This window comes from Eretmochelys imbricata, chromosome 9 (assembly GCF_965152235.1).
Source record: "Eretmochelys imbricata isolate rEreImb1 chromosome 9, rEreImb1.hap1, whole genome shotgun sequence".
Taxonomy (NCBI): Eukaryota; Metazoa; Chordata; order Testudines; family Cheloniidae; genus Eretmochelys; species Eretmochelys imbricata.
Window position 1 is genome coordinate 29,874,945 of NC_135580.1, and position 17,737 is coordinate 29,892,681.

The window sequence follows — 17,737 nt, forward strand, 5'->3', positions numbered from 1 at the left end:
CAAACATGTCTGACTTCTATTTCACTGTCTCTTTTCATACGTGTTGTCATATGCAACCTATTTAAGTCATTTTCCTTCTCTTTGAAGTCTACTGTCCCAGACATTTTCACAAATAGGTTAAAAGTAGCTAGCGTTCTCTTTTTTTCATTAATTGACACAGCTTAATATATTTGACTGAAGTCTCCATAATCATTTTGTACTGTATGCAATTATGTATTAAAGCTTTCAACTCTTTAAAACAGTTTTACTAATTTAAACCCAGGAGACTGAAAACATATAAGGCAAAACAAAAGTCTTGAACATAAGGACAAGAGGTGTTATAATTTAGAATGTGAGTGGATTCATTATTATTCTAAGGCTTGGAGAACAACTGAATAAAGTATTATTGATAATCCTGGTGAAATTAATAACTTTAATAGCACATCTGTGAAGATTTCAAATTGGTAATCATTGTCTCATAAAAATGACAGGTTTTTTATACTATATGTCCAAGAAAATAACTCCACATATTTATAAGTTTTCAAACTGCTGTTTTTCACTGTGTTGCTGGTAACATTAATTGTATGCTAGATGTGACTAATTTGCTTGTACTGTTCATCTCAAAACATCAAGGTTTTTACTTTGCCTTGCTACAAAGAAAGAACTTGATGTGAAGTCTCTATGTAGCAATCTGTGTCTGATTGCTTGGAATTTTGTGTGATCATTCTTTGATTTCAAAATAAGCTCAGAGTTGACAATGCACTGCAGATGTACAGGTAGACTTCAAAGCTGACTTTATTCTTCCATTTTCTATTCTGACACTCGTCGTCCTTTTGGTCTGTTTTGCTGAAACCTACAGTAATACATACAGCATTATCTGACATTGTGCTGGAGAGAGATGTAAGCAGAAATATAATTAATCCCTACTTTTTTCTTATCTTGGTTCACAAAAAATGAAAAATGAAATCAAACTTAATCAAACTTCCTGTGTCTACATGGGGTGGAGTTAATCAGCTAGCAATCATTAATATCAGAAAATCCTCTTGAAAAAATATAAGAAAAACACACACTAACATGAGTTGACCAGACCTGTAATGAAATAAATAAAAAATATTGAAATGTACAAGCTATATTCTTTTGGGGTGGGGGGAGAGTAAACATTCCACAGAATATTCAGCAAACTCAAAATAATTTTCTGTCCCATTATATACTTGAATGGCACAGTTTTCCCAGTTTTCTGTGGAATTATTTTTTTAAATAGAATTAGACAATTTCAAAATTGTAAAACAGAGACTAATTAATTATTAATTAATAATATAATATATTACATAATAATATAATATAAAATAATAATTATTATCTCACCTACAATGAGATGATCTTGCCTCTTCTATTCCATGCCATTTCTTATATATATTAAGAATATTTAAAATAGTTATACCACTCGTTTGGTATGGTGTATGGTGACAATGGTATGGATATTACCTATAAGGGTGCAAAGAAGGGTTCAGTTTAGTAGTGAGTTACATAGAAAAGGGGCATGACTATCCCACATGGTTACTATTCTCAATACATTTTGTAGCAACTAATAGAATAATTAATTTCCACCTTCACTACAGGGTTGTAAATCAGTTCATGCATCAACTGTGCATCATCTATGTTGTCTGAATGTATGGGGTTTAACAGGAAAGCTGGGTAGCCACTGGGCTCCAACTGTACCTGTCTTTCTTAGGTACCTTCATGACCCCTCCATCACAGTAGTATTCGAACCTCACCATCTTTAATGCATTTGTCCTCATGATACCCCAGTGAGGTAGGGAAGTTCTATTATCCCCATTTTATAAACGGAATACTGAGGAACACAGACTTGCCCAATGTCACATACAAAGAAGCAAAGAATTTAATCCCAGGCTAGTGTCCCTAACCACTGTGCCACCCTTTCCCACCTTCAAACTAGAGTGCTCATTGGCTGAGAAGGCCACTAGGTATTCTGACAGGTAGTCTAACAGGTTTGGACAGCAGCAGTGGAAAGTTCCATGGACCCAAGAGAGAAGGGATGCACAAAGCAGCCTCATTTCCATTCACTTTTATTGCCTTACCTCAAAAACTCAGTGTATGCAGCCAGCATTCAGTGAATAAGTACTGTGCCAGAGAAAAGGGTGAGCACCTGACACTAGTTTTCACACTGTTCACAGTTCTCACATGATAGTTGTTAAAAGAACGAGGAGTACTTGTGGCACCTTGGAGACTTACAAATTTATAAATATATATAACACCACTGCCAGTGTGCACAGGGCAGTAATGACCACAGCAATATAGTTACTGTCCTCATACCATAGGTTGAAATATGACCAACCTTAATGAAATAGTTTCCTCCACGGGTGTATCATTCTAAGGCTTGAGTAATCCAACCCCAAGGCAAGGGACACAGGGAGGTAAGCAGGTTGTATATTGCAACTAGACATATTCTGCAGAGCCCTGTTCATTGGCATGCCTCATCCATGACTAATATAGCACATCTGCAGTGGTGCAGTTTTGCACAGGTGTCCTTGATATTTGTGGCTAATGATTCCTTGAAGTACTGACATAGCAGGGGCTATAGTTTTGTGCAGAGTTTTTTAGCTGCCAAAATTACACCTTTAATTCGTTGACCAGGATGCATATGTAAAGCCAATGGGCCATTTCCCCCTGTCATTCAAGCTCCTCCCATAGTACAGCAGTGTGTTTGTCCTAGCGGTTGTATACAAAGTATGACTGAATCAAATGTCCAGTGCTGTTCATTAGATATATTCCATGGCTCTAAACCAGCATATAAAATTGGCCCTCAAGGTAATTAATATTGGTTCCAGGGGACCTATTGAGATTAATCAGTGTAAAACTCCCTTCTCCTGTATTGTAATGGTCATAAGTGGAATAATTTTTTACAGTCTCAATTTCTTTTTTCTAAAAGGAGTTTATAAGTTCTCAATGTTTGTCCTATTATGTCTCGGTTTATTTAAAAAAATTAATTCACAGCCTATGGCAGACAGAGCTAATGTACAATGAAGAAACTTTAGTAAGTCCATTTACAAATGCTTCAAGAGTCATGGGACAAGAGAGAAGGCAGGAGAATGGAATGTCACAATATGACACACAATTCTGATGTGGCTTCTGCTGGAGATAATTCATTTATTTAAATCTGGAGTGTGTGTCAGGGAGACCAGTTTAACATCAAATGGCAGCCAATGTCTTTTAAATTAAGCCTATGGATTTATTTCCCTTTAGCAAGTAAATAAGAGCAGTAAGAGTTTTGTGAATAAAAGTGTAACGCTTCATAAATTTCATCCAGCAATGCATTTCTGACCCTTCTAGTAAACTGAAGGCTTTAATCCATTTTTTTCATACCTGTGTACTCATGTATGCTGAAGTTATCACTTAAATAATTTGTCTCTGTATTTTCTCTATTCTAGATCCCCTGAAGATACTTTTTCTTATATTTTTTATTTTTAAAGGATATTTTTTGAACAAAGTGCTTCTTCACAAATGGAAAAAGCTCTATTACCAAGATTACAGCTCAACTCTAAGGTGTAAAAGTTAACAAAAGACATTTTAAAACCATCTTGTGCCATTTCAGACATGATTGCTTCCCTTTACACCTTTTGCTGCCACTCATTCTGATGTCACAGTTTCCCACCTACAAATTTTGCCATATTGTGCCTTCTTCCATTTTAAATATGAAGGGAAGCACTTATGTGAACTGGCTATATGCTGTACAATGCTGTACAATGTCATCAGCTTGAGTAGGAGAAATCATTTATCATTTAGGAGGGAAATGACATTTCATTTGCCACGCACTTTGAAATGTTTTCTTAAACATGTGATACTTTAGGAGCATGCTACTTTAAAAATGACCAGAAATTATTTATTATGTGGCACCTTAATTTCAGAGTTCAAAGGCCCTAATTTTTAGGAAAGCATCCCTAATCAGGAATGGTGTTTAAGCATGTGCTTAACGTTAACTGTGTGTTTAAGTCTCATTGAAGTAAATGAGAGTTAAGCATATGTTTAAAGTTAAGCATAAGCTTAAATACTTTCCTGAACTGAGGCCAAAATAGGGCCAAATTGTGTCCATCGGATGCTCACCAAACAGCTCCCATTGACTTTGGGGAGCTCATCTGAACTTGATTCCAAATTATTCAGATTACTCAAGCCATATTCTCAGCTAGAGGTAGGCCAGTTTACAGAAGCTGAGGATCTGACCTAATAACGTTAAGTTGCTCCGCAGAAAATGTGAAAGAAATAGTTGAAAATCCCATGAAGGCTAAGGTCCAGTCACTACCCTGTCCTCACAGAAAATATCCAGTATATTTTATTATTTATTTAATGATTCTAGGCTTTTTATTCCATGACAAAAGGAATCATAAGCTGTATGTGCCCATGTAAGAGGAAACAATGGGAAAAACAGAGTCCCATATGAAAGGTATCAGAAGTAGAGTTGGCCAAAAATGTTACAGGTTTTTGTCACAAACCCAATTTTGTCGTTGCTGAAAATCAAAACAATTCTTTTTTAATTTGGTTGAAACCGGAAAAAATCTGCATTTTTTTTTTAATTTGTGAAAACCCCAAATGTTCTTTTTTGTCAATTTTGTGTGTGTGTGTGTAGAAAATAAAACACATTTTTCAACCAGCTCTGGCCAGAAGCCCAGTACTCAAAGAATCAAACAGAGTGACATAGGACTTGCCAAACTGGATCAGACCCAAGATCCATCTGGTCCAGTATCCTGTCTCTGACAGTGGCAGGTATTCAAAGGAATGTGCAAGAAAGCCTATAAAAAGCAGTTATAGAATAAACTTGTCCCTGGGGACAGTTTCTTTCTAATCCTCATTACTGAGAGGCTGGCTTATGCTCTGCAGCATGAGGGTCAGCAAGTAGAATGCATCAAGCAATGGTGGAACATCTTTATACAGAAACATAATTCTTTTTCAGGGTTCCAAGAGGTTGTTGTAAACCAGTGTCCCCCTTTTTTTTTTAATTGTGGAACATTGTGAAAAATAAGTTAACGGGGTCCTTTTTAAATGTATACTGTATGGCAACACAACAACAACTACATATGAAGTCAACTTATTCTTTATTAAATCGAGGCTTCATCTAATAGTTTCTACATACTTCGAAAAAAAAAAAGTTATATACAAATGGCCTCAGTCTTTTGGAAAGGCTGTGACCTGAATGGTATTTAAAAGTCCACAGGAGTATATAGGAATGAACACAGCAGTTGTTCCTTCATAGTATGTTATTACAAAGAGAACTGGGGGTCAAATTGCATGAATGATAAATGGAAGGTGCTTGAAATGAGTTAGTTCTTTTTTGAACATTATACATTGACCTTGGCAGTTTTGACAATTACATCCATCATTTCTCAGAATCCATTCCAGCTCACCCGACTGTTCTCTAATGTGGCCAAATAAACAGGATTTGTGAATATACGAATCAAAGATTGATCTTCTGTGCCAATGCACTGATTAACAGTTGGTTTCTGGGTGTAGCTTTTTCATTCTATGAATTATGCGAGGATCATAATTCACCATGGCACACCTGTAGACAAGTGTGTTAGAATGCTTTAATCTTCACTTACAAGGCCTCAGTAGAATTGATAGTTGGCTCCTGAGTTTGATAAGCAAAATGAAATAAAGCCATGAAAAAAACACACTGTATACAGCAAAAGTGATATTTCACTGCCTCCCTGTGTTTTTCTTGAGGAACAGAATTTGTTGAAAACAGAGGTGGGACAAAGCAATTTGATTAATTACCTCTGAAGTTTACCTATCTCCAACATTGAGATGCCCAGCTACTCAAGAGTAAAATAGATATTTTATTAGGAATATAGAACTGTTTATTGCAGAAAAGCAATGCAAACAGGTCCAGTGACTTTGAGACAGGTAACACTGTACACAGCTCTTACTTTTTGTAGTGTGTCCCAAATATTTATTTGGAAAGTATTGTTGTAGTTAGTATTTTGTCTGTCTCTCTTACCTGGCTTACTTCACTTTATATCAGGTCATTTCTACAGAGCTAGATGTTGCTAGTTAGTTGGATAGTAACAATTTCATGGATTCAGTTTAAATACCTCAGTTATGTGCAGAAAACGCAAGTTCACCACTGACACTTTCTCTCATCAATTCATAAGGTTGCTTCCCTAGAAGAAGGCTTGAGGTAAAGGTTTAGGGGCAGATCTTCAGCTGCTATAAATTGTCATAGCTTCATTGACATCCATCTTCTGCACTATTAATTATTTTTCAAGTGCCCAAGAGTTTTCTAGTAGCATCACGGAAATAAGTAAAGACATGGTCCATACCAACACTGCTTACCATTTAAGGCAGCTCTTTAGAAAAGCATCCCTCACCTGTACAGCACTAGAGCCTGTGCTTAACTTTAGTCAATGGAACTTAAGCACATGCTTGATGTTAAGCATGTTCTTCAATGCTATTCTGAATCAGGATGGACTTAAGCATGTGCTCCTCAATCATGGCCTATCAAAAATGTGAGGATGATAAGCAAACAAAAGGTGGGGAAAGTGAGAGGCAGGACAATAAGTCTCATTTGAAAGTGTTGTGTGCAAACCTTGGCAGTACCATCACATGAGGGTTTGTGGGTTTTTTTAATCCTCCCTTCTCATAGGCAACATGCCAGAAGTGGGTTCTTAGGAGGGATCTGAATAAAGAGAGCAGGGTGGCTTGGTGGAAATTCCATGTAGAGGGGGCAGCATGAAAAAAGATGAAGTGAAAGAAGGGAATAAAGGTGGGTGAGTCTAGACCGGCATTACTGGCAAAAGAGAGGGGAATCAGGAACACGATAGGAAACAAGATCAGAGATACAGGGTGGGGCTGAGGAATGAAGGACTTTGAAGACAAGAACAAGGAGAGCCTTACACCTTTCTGACACCCCTACATATGATGTTCTGATCTTTATTGATGCTAAAACAATTTAACAACATATCCCCAGACATTACAATACATCATATCCCTAGATGTTAATCCCTTAATTTTGTGTTGCAAAATTACTGTATCACATAGATTAATATTCTTTACAGGCCAATTGAAATCAGAGTTAGAATATATTAGCAGAACAAAAGATGATTTTTACTCAGATGCTTAACTTTACTGATTGTATAACAGTGGAGCTACTTACGACAGGTAAAATGTTTGCAGGATCAGATACTACAATTGCTGCAAGCAATGCCCTTTGGATGGGATTACACACCATGCAGGAGTATATATGTAACTATTCTATGCAAAAATCATACCTAGTATTGGCAAATACTGCACTTTTGTCTGCTGACAACTTTTACTTGTACCCAATCACACAAGCTTTACACATGTGTGTTACAATCACAGACCAAAAATGTTACCTTTGTAACAGGATGCACAGGAATTTATACCCATCTCATAAATTTTGGCACTTTTACAGCTGCAGGAGACACATTCTTTAATAGCATTACTATAAACCACTAACTTATTAGTGCGATTAACAGGTTGATACACACCCCACCTACACACTTTAATGTCCTCAGAAGGTGTTACTAAATTTGAAAAAAATGCACACAAACACACTACTGTGCCACAGACATACCATGATCAGTGTTTTCTCTTCCTCTTTTGTTTGCTTGGTAATTCCAAATCTCCCTGAAGACTTGGCATTGGGCTACCAGTCTGAAGCACTTATCATACTATTCTTCTTTCTCAGATGCAGGCCGAGGGGAGAGTGCCTTCCTTTTCATCCTTATTCTTTGTTTTACAGTGTCGTTCTTGGTTCTAAGCATGTGATGATTCACATCTTCTTCTTCATATTGGTTGATGTAAATGTAGAGCAACAACTATAATTTTACATTTAGAGGGTTAAGTCAGATAATTGCATCTGGTGTAGCAGAGCATATTGCTGCGATGCCGCCTTCATATTTGTGAATCACGCATTGAGCAGTTATATGTTCCATGGTCTGTTCTGGACAACCACAGTCGCACACTGGAGAGTCTTACATTTTCCATTTGTGCAGCAAGAATCTGCATCTGCCATGGTTTGTGCAGATACAGTTTAGGGTTGGCCATGATCTTTGTGGGAGATCGAAGCCAGGGATTTTCTGCACTGGGTCTTTCATGAGGTGTTTATTTGTGACTTCGTGTGAACTCCATTTGGCTTTACAAGCTTCATCAGGGTTGAAGATGCATTGCTGAACATTAAATGCATGGGTCCAAAAGGGCTTAAACGACTTCAAGCAGTGGTGAGAGACATTGTTTCACATGAGAATATGAGATTGAACAGCTTTGGTCACCTATTGGCCCACACATTCCACTGCTCCTCTTGTTCCAATTCATCACTGTCTATATTCCATCTGTTCACAGTTGGTCCAAACCGCCAAAATAATTCTCTTCAGCATTTGGTTCCTTTCACTTGGATGTGGTTCCCTGATCCACAATGAAGTAAGCTTGGCTCTGTTTTCCTGATCCACAGTCAATGTTTTTCTAGGCCTTTGCTCTGATTCCATACCCCGAGGGTGTGCCATTAAAAACTGGACATTTATCACCCGCAGTAGGTAAGTTGACTATGGGATATGAGGTATTTCCCATTGTAGGTAGAAAGAATAATAACAATATTTTGTCTAAGTTAAATACCACAATGCAGTATCATTTTTTTCTGTAGCGCCCCCTATCATGTCTCAATATGTGCTGCCACAGCTTGTATCAGGATTGGGTAGAAGTCTTTAAAACTGTGTTAAAACAAATTACACTTTTATGAAGGCTATAGGAGTGTTATGTCATTTTCTATCATTCACATACGCTTACAATGTTCTTCACTGGGCTAACAAGTCACAAGCTGTTGATAAACTAGCTCATGTGGTTTGGCTTTTATAACTTCCAAGCTGATTTTGCGGAGGTCCAGGACGCTCAGCATTACCTCCTAACCTATGAATGATGCTTGTTGTAGAATTTCAGTGCTGCTCTTCAAAATGACCTATAGATTTTTGTTACCTTGGTGTAGTAGGGGGAAAGTGCTGTAGGGAGAGAATGACTCTTTCACTTACTAAAGTTCTATCAGGGCCTAGTATGAGAGGAAGGATAAAAACATATCAAAAACAGGTTGGGGGGTGATGGTCCCTGGGATTGGCAAGTCACATTTCTGATGGAGCTGAACATTGTATATCCATCTATTGCAGGTAGGATCTAACTCCTTCTGCATTCTGTACACTGGACAAGGAGTTTTCATTTCCAGACATCGTTCCCAATTTGCTGACTTGTTGCAATGTTTAAAAATCAGTAAATAAAATCAGTGTGTCTATTTTCTCTCTGAAAGTTCTGAAATATGTCAAGGCAGAATTTTTTAGTTCACCACCATACCAGGAGCTGAAACAAGGATACAACAGTTATAGACCCTTATTAAGTTAACACAAAAAGTAAAAAAAGAGAAAAAAGAGAAAAATTGCTGTGGTTGAAATTGTTCAGAAATTCCGATGAAGTGAGCTGTAGCTCACGAAAGCTCATGCTCAAATAAATTGGTTAGTCTCTAAGGTGCCACAAGTCCTCCTTTTCTTTTTGAGAAATTTTCTAGTGACTGTAGTCGGATTGAATACAAACAATGGAATGCCTGGGTACTAGACCAGATTAATTCCATGTGATAAGGATAACTTCCTAACTGTGAGTAGTGTAACTTTGGCATTAATGGCATGCTCTCTTTTCTCCTCCTTCTCTTGCACTGAATGAACTATAAAAAGACCAAGAATGGTTAAGTGACTAAAAGAATTAGAGATTCCAGCAGGTAGTATCACAGGTGCCTGCCTAATTCCTACTGACACAATCTGCAGCTTAGTAACAGGGAAGGATGGAGATTCCTTGATTGTTAGTCAGAATTAGAGTGGAGTGAGGAGAGCAAGATTAAGGGCTCTAGCTCAAGCCATGAGCCTATTAAAGGGGATTATTAATATTAGTGGAATTAGACATATTGTAACAGACCAAAGGTCCATCTAGTCTGGTATCTTATTGCTGAAGTAGTTTGTGTTGGTTTCAAAAGTATGAAACATCCTCTCACACCTTTGCCCAAACTACTTATTCTTGGTTAATGCAAGAACCAAAAACTTCCAGTTGAGACAAATTTAGCAAAACTCCTACAACTGGTCAAGATGAAAATCCCTATCGAACCAGCCAGTAGAGTTGCTCCTTTTGGTTCCCTGTTCAGGGTTCAGATACAGTCATACAAAGGATGTATGCACGAGAAGCCCTCCTACCAGATGGAGTGCTTGGCTAATCAGTTAAATCTGCTCTAGCTGATCTATCTGTGTCATGTGCCATAACTAGATTTCTGAATTACTCTGAGCGGGCTGTCAAGGGGAGTCCTTCAGAGAGCCATGTACAGCACACTTCCCTTGAGATGGCACCACTGAAATAAAAAACTTGCAATAATTTCCCAGATCAAATGAATACATGCCATGATAGCACTTGTTTCCACTTAATACTGGCACTGAAATAATTTTGCATGAACGCTGTTTTAGTGATCATTGGTGTCAGCATGGTTTCGCACTAACCAGTTAAAAACTTATTATTTCAGTCAGGTGTAAATAGCCCTCAGTTTTGTATGCTAATCTCTGCTCATGATGGCTTCCAGGAAAATCAGTCATTCTATCTCTTTGCTGAGAGATTGTGATAATCATGCCTGCCATGTGTCTGCCAAAAATGAGCCTGATAGACATGGTAGCTCCCTTTGTTCTATCCAAATTGACCTCCAATGACCTAATTAAAGCAAAAAGTAGAACAGCTCCTTCAGAATGGAACAGGAATCAGAACCCTGGCCTAAATAAATAAATAACAAAGGACTGGCGTAAACTCAGTTATGCTGGTTTTCAAATGCCAGGAACTGAGAAACACTGATTACTAGTCCCCTGCTAATGCAAAATCACAGCAGCTCACCTCAGCTATGAGGGACAAGGATTTTAAATCTGCAAATGGCTAGCTGTAGAGGTGGAAATCATGGAATTACATTTGATACATGAGAACTCATGGGGGGGGCAGGAATTAAATGCAGATTTGTCAGATACTGACTATCAACAGTTTTTCTACCTGATCAGCTCCATATAACTGATTACTTCTAGAATGAGGACATTCACAAATCTGAAATGCACAGCACTTTCGTAAATGTCGTAATTTATATGTTGGAATACACAGAATAATTAGGCTTATTTCTAATTGACAAACAGCAATTGCCTATCAGTTCATTTCCCTGTATATATTCTCCCCAGAAACACACACACATCCATGTGCTATGTAGGGCCAAATTATGCCCTCCCTTATGGCACTGGCCCCTTGCAGAACTGAACCACTCGGGGAGCTCATAGCAGGATTGTGTCTTGGGCAGACCTTATGGGCAAGGGTGGTACATGCAGAGCTCTCTGGCCTGATGTCACCAGGGCAAGCAGTCCTTTTTACTGCACTGTAACTGGCTCTTTGCTGAGTGTGAAGTGGATGGGGAAAGCGTCTTATGCCTTCCCTCATTGCACAGACCAGCCAAAATCTGATCTATAATGAACTCTGCATATAATGGAAATCTGCTCAAGAGACACCAACTTGTCTGTTTTAAATGGTTTGTGGTTTATCATTACATCATTACATTACAGATGCTATCTCCCTAATGCATGCAGTGAAGGACAGTGGCACTAGCTATAAGCATTATATACAATCCCCCTCCCCTCAAACACACTGCTTAAAACAGCTCATCACTGTTTTCTGGCATGATCACCAGATTATGGTTAGAGGCATTTCCTTACCTTAATCCAGTTGGACAGGATTTTGTTGTAAACTATGAGCAGTAGATCATACTATTGACCGCATTATCACCACAACAATTAAAAAAAGTCAAGACCAAATATAAATTGCCAGCATTTCATTGACTTACTACAGCTGATTTATATCAGCTCAGAATCTGGCCTCTCCCTCCCCATGCCTTTTTTTTTAGGTGTCCTTGTTTTATTACACCTCTCTCCCAGCTTTCTCTCTTTTGCCTGTTATGATATGGCCATGATACCAGTTGCTGATGTGGTAAAAGTGGTACAGCCTTAAATAGTCATTTTTCAGTTTGTAAACACAGTACTTTCTCTCATATCAGGGGACTCATGTTAGGGCATGTTATTCAGTACACACACTTTTAGTTGAGAAAACTAGTTCTGTCAAAATTTTAGATGTACTTATTTCTGCCTATATATACTGCTTGTAGAGGGTCACTTTACACCATTTTACTTTATATCAGATAAAGTAACTTGCTTTCCAAGTGTTGACAAGGCGGTCTGTTTCCTTAAAAGGCTGTTTGGATTTGTTTTGTTTTTTTTCCCTTAAAGATTCAGGTCAAATTACTGTGTGGGGCATCAGATTTAAAGGATGTGTGAAAGGTAGAACAGTTTTATGTTTTCTCCTTTATGTTAATTATGGCAGCATTTTTTTTTTTACTAGAAAACCCGTAAAGGACAAATATGCAAATACCCATGGACAAGTTGCTGTTAATGCTTGCTAGCAACTGGGAGTGAAGTGCAATAGGTTAGGAATTAGAAATCTCAAGGCACAGTAAACTGTATTTTAAAAAGTACAGAAATCTGAGTTGAAAGGCAGCTGGTATTTGCCTACCTCTTTAACTAACATTGGTGAGTGCCCCCAGGTCTTTATTCTGTCTAAGATGGCACTGCTAATAACTTGGATGTGTATTTTGTTTATTTAGGTTGTTTTCCCCAGGGTGGGGAGGACAAATAAATACATTTTCCCTGGTTTCACTGAAGCACCTGCCTTTTTAAAAAGATTTTTAAAGCTAACCCAGCTGGGTTCCTTTTGATACAAAGTACATTAATACTTGTGAGAGGTGTATAAAGTAGATTCATGAACCATGCAGCAATATCTATTTGAGCACGAGGGTTATTCTAATGATCAGAGCTGGGAGACTCGGGCTACTCCTTTTCTGAAAATATTCATGTTAAGTTCTAAATGAACTTGCTTTGGCCATGCCTCCGTTCCGTCCCCGTTCCGCCCCCCCGCCATGAACACTTGAATGATCATGTTTTACTGGTACAAAGGTTTATGGAAAGAACACTTCAAACTTGCATGCAGGAGTAATTGCAGAAACCAAATGTTCGTTTTCACACACAATCACTTGCGCTAGAAATGCTTGCGTGCTCATCCTGTTAGTGAATTCCAGCAATACTATATGACTTATCTGACTAATCACAAGTAAGCAACTCAGCTTGTTTGATCAGTACTAGCTATCAATCCACTGAATTACAAATCTGAAAAGAGATTTTTGAATAAATTCAAAAACTGGATAAATCTGAGGATATCAGTCTGCTCATGTAACTCTTAAGGAGAAAAAGAGAATAAATTTATCAAACGTATTTATTAATAATTCACTCAGCTGTATAATGATGAGTTAGTTTTTATGCTCTGCTCTCTGTTAGCATGGAGGTATATTGTACACATTTTAGACATTTAAGTTTTCCTCCACTTGCTAAGTGGTCAGAGATTTAGTTTAGAGCCATTTACTCTATTCCAGAATCAGCTCGATTTATAGTCTGTGGATTTCTGATGACTGTTACACTTACGTTCACATATGCTCATGCATCATTATAATAGATGGACAAAGCTTTCTTGGATGTACAATATAATGTGTATAGAACCACAGAAATGTAGGGCTGGAAGCACCTGGAGAAGTCATCAAGTCCAGCCCCATGCGCTGTGGCAGGACCAAGTAAGCATACACCATCTCTGACAGGTTTTTGTCCAACCTGTTTTTCAAAACTTCCAGTGATAGGGATTACACATCCTTCTTTGGAAGCCTATTCCAGAGTTTAACTACCCTTATACTTAGAAAGTTTTTCTTATCATCGAATCTAAATCTCCCCTGCTTCAGATTAAGCCCACTGATCCTTAGCCTAACATCAGTGGACATGGAGAACAATTGATCACCATCCTCTTTATTAACATCCCTTACCATATTTGAAGGCTAGCAGGTCCCCCCTCAGTCTTCTTTTCTCAAGACTAAACATGCCCAGATTTTTAACTTTTCCTCATAGATCAGGTTTTCTAAATCTCTAATCATTTTTGTTGCTCTCCTCTGCATTCTCTCCAGTTTGTCCACATCTTTCCTAAAGTGTGGCACCCGGAAATGCTGAAGCCTCACCAGCGCTGAGTAGAGCAGGACAGTTACCTCCTGTGTCTTACGTACGACACTCCTCTTAATACACACAAGAATGATATTAGTCTTTTTCATAGCAGCATGACATTGTTGACTCATTCAATTTCTGATCCATTATACTACCCAGATCCTTTTCAGCACTCCTACCACTTAGCCATTTATTCCCTATTTTGTAGTTTGTGCATTGATTTTTTGGCTTCCTATGTCTAGTACTTTGCACTTGACTCTACTGAATTTCATCTTGTTGAATTCAGATCAGTTCTCCTATTTGTCAAGGTCATTTTGAATTCTATTTTTGTCTTCCAAACACCTCCCATTGGTGTCATCTGTAAATTTTATAAGCATACTCTCCACTCCATTATCCAAGTTATTAATGAAAATATTGAATAGTACTGGACCCAAGACTGACCCCTGAGGGACTCCTCTAGATACACCCTCCCAGTCTGACACTAAACCATTGATAACTCTACAATCTGTCAACCAGTTGTGTACACACCTTATAGTAATTTCATCTAGAACATATTTCCCTACTTTGCTTATGAGAATGTCATATGGGACTGTGTCAAAAGATCTACTAAAATCAAGATATATCCCATCTACTGCTTCTTCCCTATCCACTAGGCCAGTAACTCTGTCAAAGAAGGAAATTAGATTGGTTGGGCATGATTTGTTCTTGACAAATCCATGCTGGCTGTTCCCTATTATCTTCCAGATGCTTACAAATTGATTGCTTAATAATTTATTCCAGTGTTTTTCCAGGTATTGAAGTTAGGCTGACTAGCCTATAATTCCCAGATCCTCTTTGTTTCCCTTTTTAAAGACAGGTACTATATTTGCCCTTTTCCAGTCCACTGGGACCTCACCCATCCTCTAGGAGTTCTCAAAGATAATTGCTAATGGTTCTGAGATTGCTTAAGGAATTAGCTGAAGTACCTATGATTAATTTCATCAAGCCCTGCCCACCTGAATACAACTAACTTATCTAAATATTCTTTAACCTATTCTTTCCTTATTTTGGCTTGTATTCCTTCCCCCTTTTTGGAAACGTTAATTGTGTTCAGTATCTGGTCACCATTCACTTTTTAGTGAAGACTGAAACAAAATAGGCATTAAACACCTCAGCTTTCTTGATGTCATCAGTTATCAACTCTCCACCCCCACGAAGTAGAGAACCTACACTTTCTTCATCTTTCTTTTGCTTTGAATGTATTTAAAGATCCTCTTCCTGTTGCCTTTTATGTCCCTTGCTAGGTTTAGCTCATTTTGTGCCTTAATCTTTCTACATGCTTTTCTAATTTTATCCTACATGCTTGTGCTATTCTTTTGTATTCCTCCTTAACAATTTATCCATCTAGCTGTGGTTTTAATATTGTCTCCTTGAGAAACTACCAGCTCTTCTGAACTCCTTTTTCCTCTTATATTTTCTTTCCATGGGACCTTAACTACCAGTTCTCTGAGTGGTAAAGTCTGCTTTTTTGAAGTCTATTGTTCTTATTCTGATGCTCTAACTCCTTCCTTTCCTTATAGTCATAAAATGCATGACTTTCACCCCAATTCCCTTCCACCTTCAGATTCACTACCAATGCCTCACTGTTGGTCATAGGTACACATAGGGAGTGATGGGGTTAACATGTATGCTTATAAAACACTAACTCAACTTTCTTGATGTATAAGAGGTACTAAAAGAAATTATGACTGTGAAGTCTTCTTGGAATATCTAGAGTTTCAATGTGGGCAGACAATTTACTGTAGTATGTACAGCTATTGCAACATAAAGAACATTTGCCTACTAAATGGCTCCTTATATTAAAGGAATAGCTTTTACAGTTATAATTGTATGTAACAGTATAGATATGAAAGGAATCATAAACAATTAATCTTTCTATTAACTCAGTGTAAGTGTTGAAGTAGCTTAATCACTAAAATGCAGTGGGGGTATCTCCCCATATAAAGCTACTATGAGGCCAGCAATAAAAAGCAAGTTTTATATCTGCATTAGCCTGAGCTCAGTGAACACAACATGCTGTTCTCTACATTCCCTGGAGTACTGTCCTATAATACATCTACAAAGAATTGAATTACCAGTCCAGATTGGCTGATTCTGTGATTTGATGTATGGTATCTGAGAGGATGGCTTCAAAGCATGGCAACCCCCCACCAATTTTGAGTGCCCATGGATAGTTATAGATATTTTAACAATACCCATGAATATCAAGAGTTCCTGTGCTATGTTGTCTCTGTTAAACATACCAATGAATTCACATAGTCTTTCATAAAGTGCAACTCTTTCCTGTTTATATTATTTTTGACCTTTTGTATTGACTAGGTGTTACATTATTGATTTTTCTCTTGGTATCTACATCGGATTTAACCATTGATTACCTAATGTGAATTGTGTTTGAAGTTTAACTCCAGGTGTATCTGAAATGTAGCCAGCAATGATGGTCATGAAATAAAGATATATTTCAGCAAGGTGTACACTGAAAGTGAAATATTTATAGCACAACTGCTTCTGAGAGGTCATTGGTGGAGATCAGTACAACATCTAATCCAAAGAGGAGGTACAGCAAACCCCACTGAAATAATAATCAATGATAATATACGGTAGCTTTGTGATGTTTAAACCCTTCAGCTAAAACTATTGTTCTTAGCTTTACTACTCCATTGCCTGATACAGGGGCAATATCTGTATACATAGCTTGACATGTACTGTATTTGTAGGATCTGATTCTCCTCTCACCCAGATATGAAAACTGGGACTAATTCCAATGAAGTCAATGGAATTACACCTGTGTAAAACTTGTGTCCGTAGCCACACAATCATTTTTAATTTTAAGGGCCTTGTCAAGTCCATTAGCTGACACTTTTCCCATTTGCCATCAGTAATTTATATTTGGTTGATTCTTCTGGGAGTAGCCTCTGTTAGTTTCAATGGGAATTATACATAAATACGGAGACGAGAGTAAATTCGAAATTGAGTTCAACCACAAACAGTGTGAGGCATAAAGCAGCTTTGCAAAAATGAACTTTCTACCATAGAACATAACAAATAGCTAATATTCATATTAATGTGGTGAGCTTAGTAATGTTCAGGGATCCTGGTTTTCCATGGTAAAGCCCCCAAATTCTCCAATAAAAACATTAAAATCCACTTTTTCCACAATTAAAATGACACACGGAACTTTAGTTTCCCTAACCACAGTATATATAGGTATCAGTTGAACACAGTGTTTTATTGATATAAAAGTAGAACCCCATTGAATCCAGCCTCCATTACCTGGCTGTCCATATTAGCCGCATGGGGCTGACCTCCCAAGCCCCACCGCCCATCTTAAAATAAGGGGTAGAAAGCTCTTTGCCAGTTCTCCTGATTATCTGCATTTTTGATTATCTGATCTGGCCCTGGTCCCAATTAGATTGGATCAAACGGGGTTCCACTGTAAATGTAAAGCACATTCAAAAATCAACTACAACAGGGGGAAGTTGCAAGCATTGAATAAGTGACACTGATACTTTTAGTAAAATTTAGTTTATAGTTAACATATGTTCTTAATTTTCCAGAAAATTTAA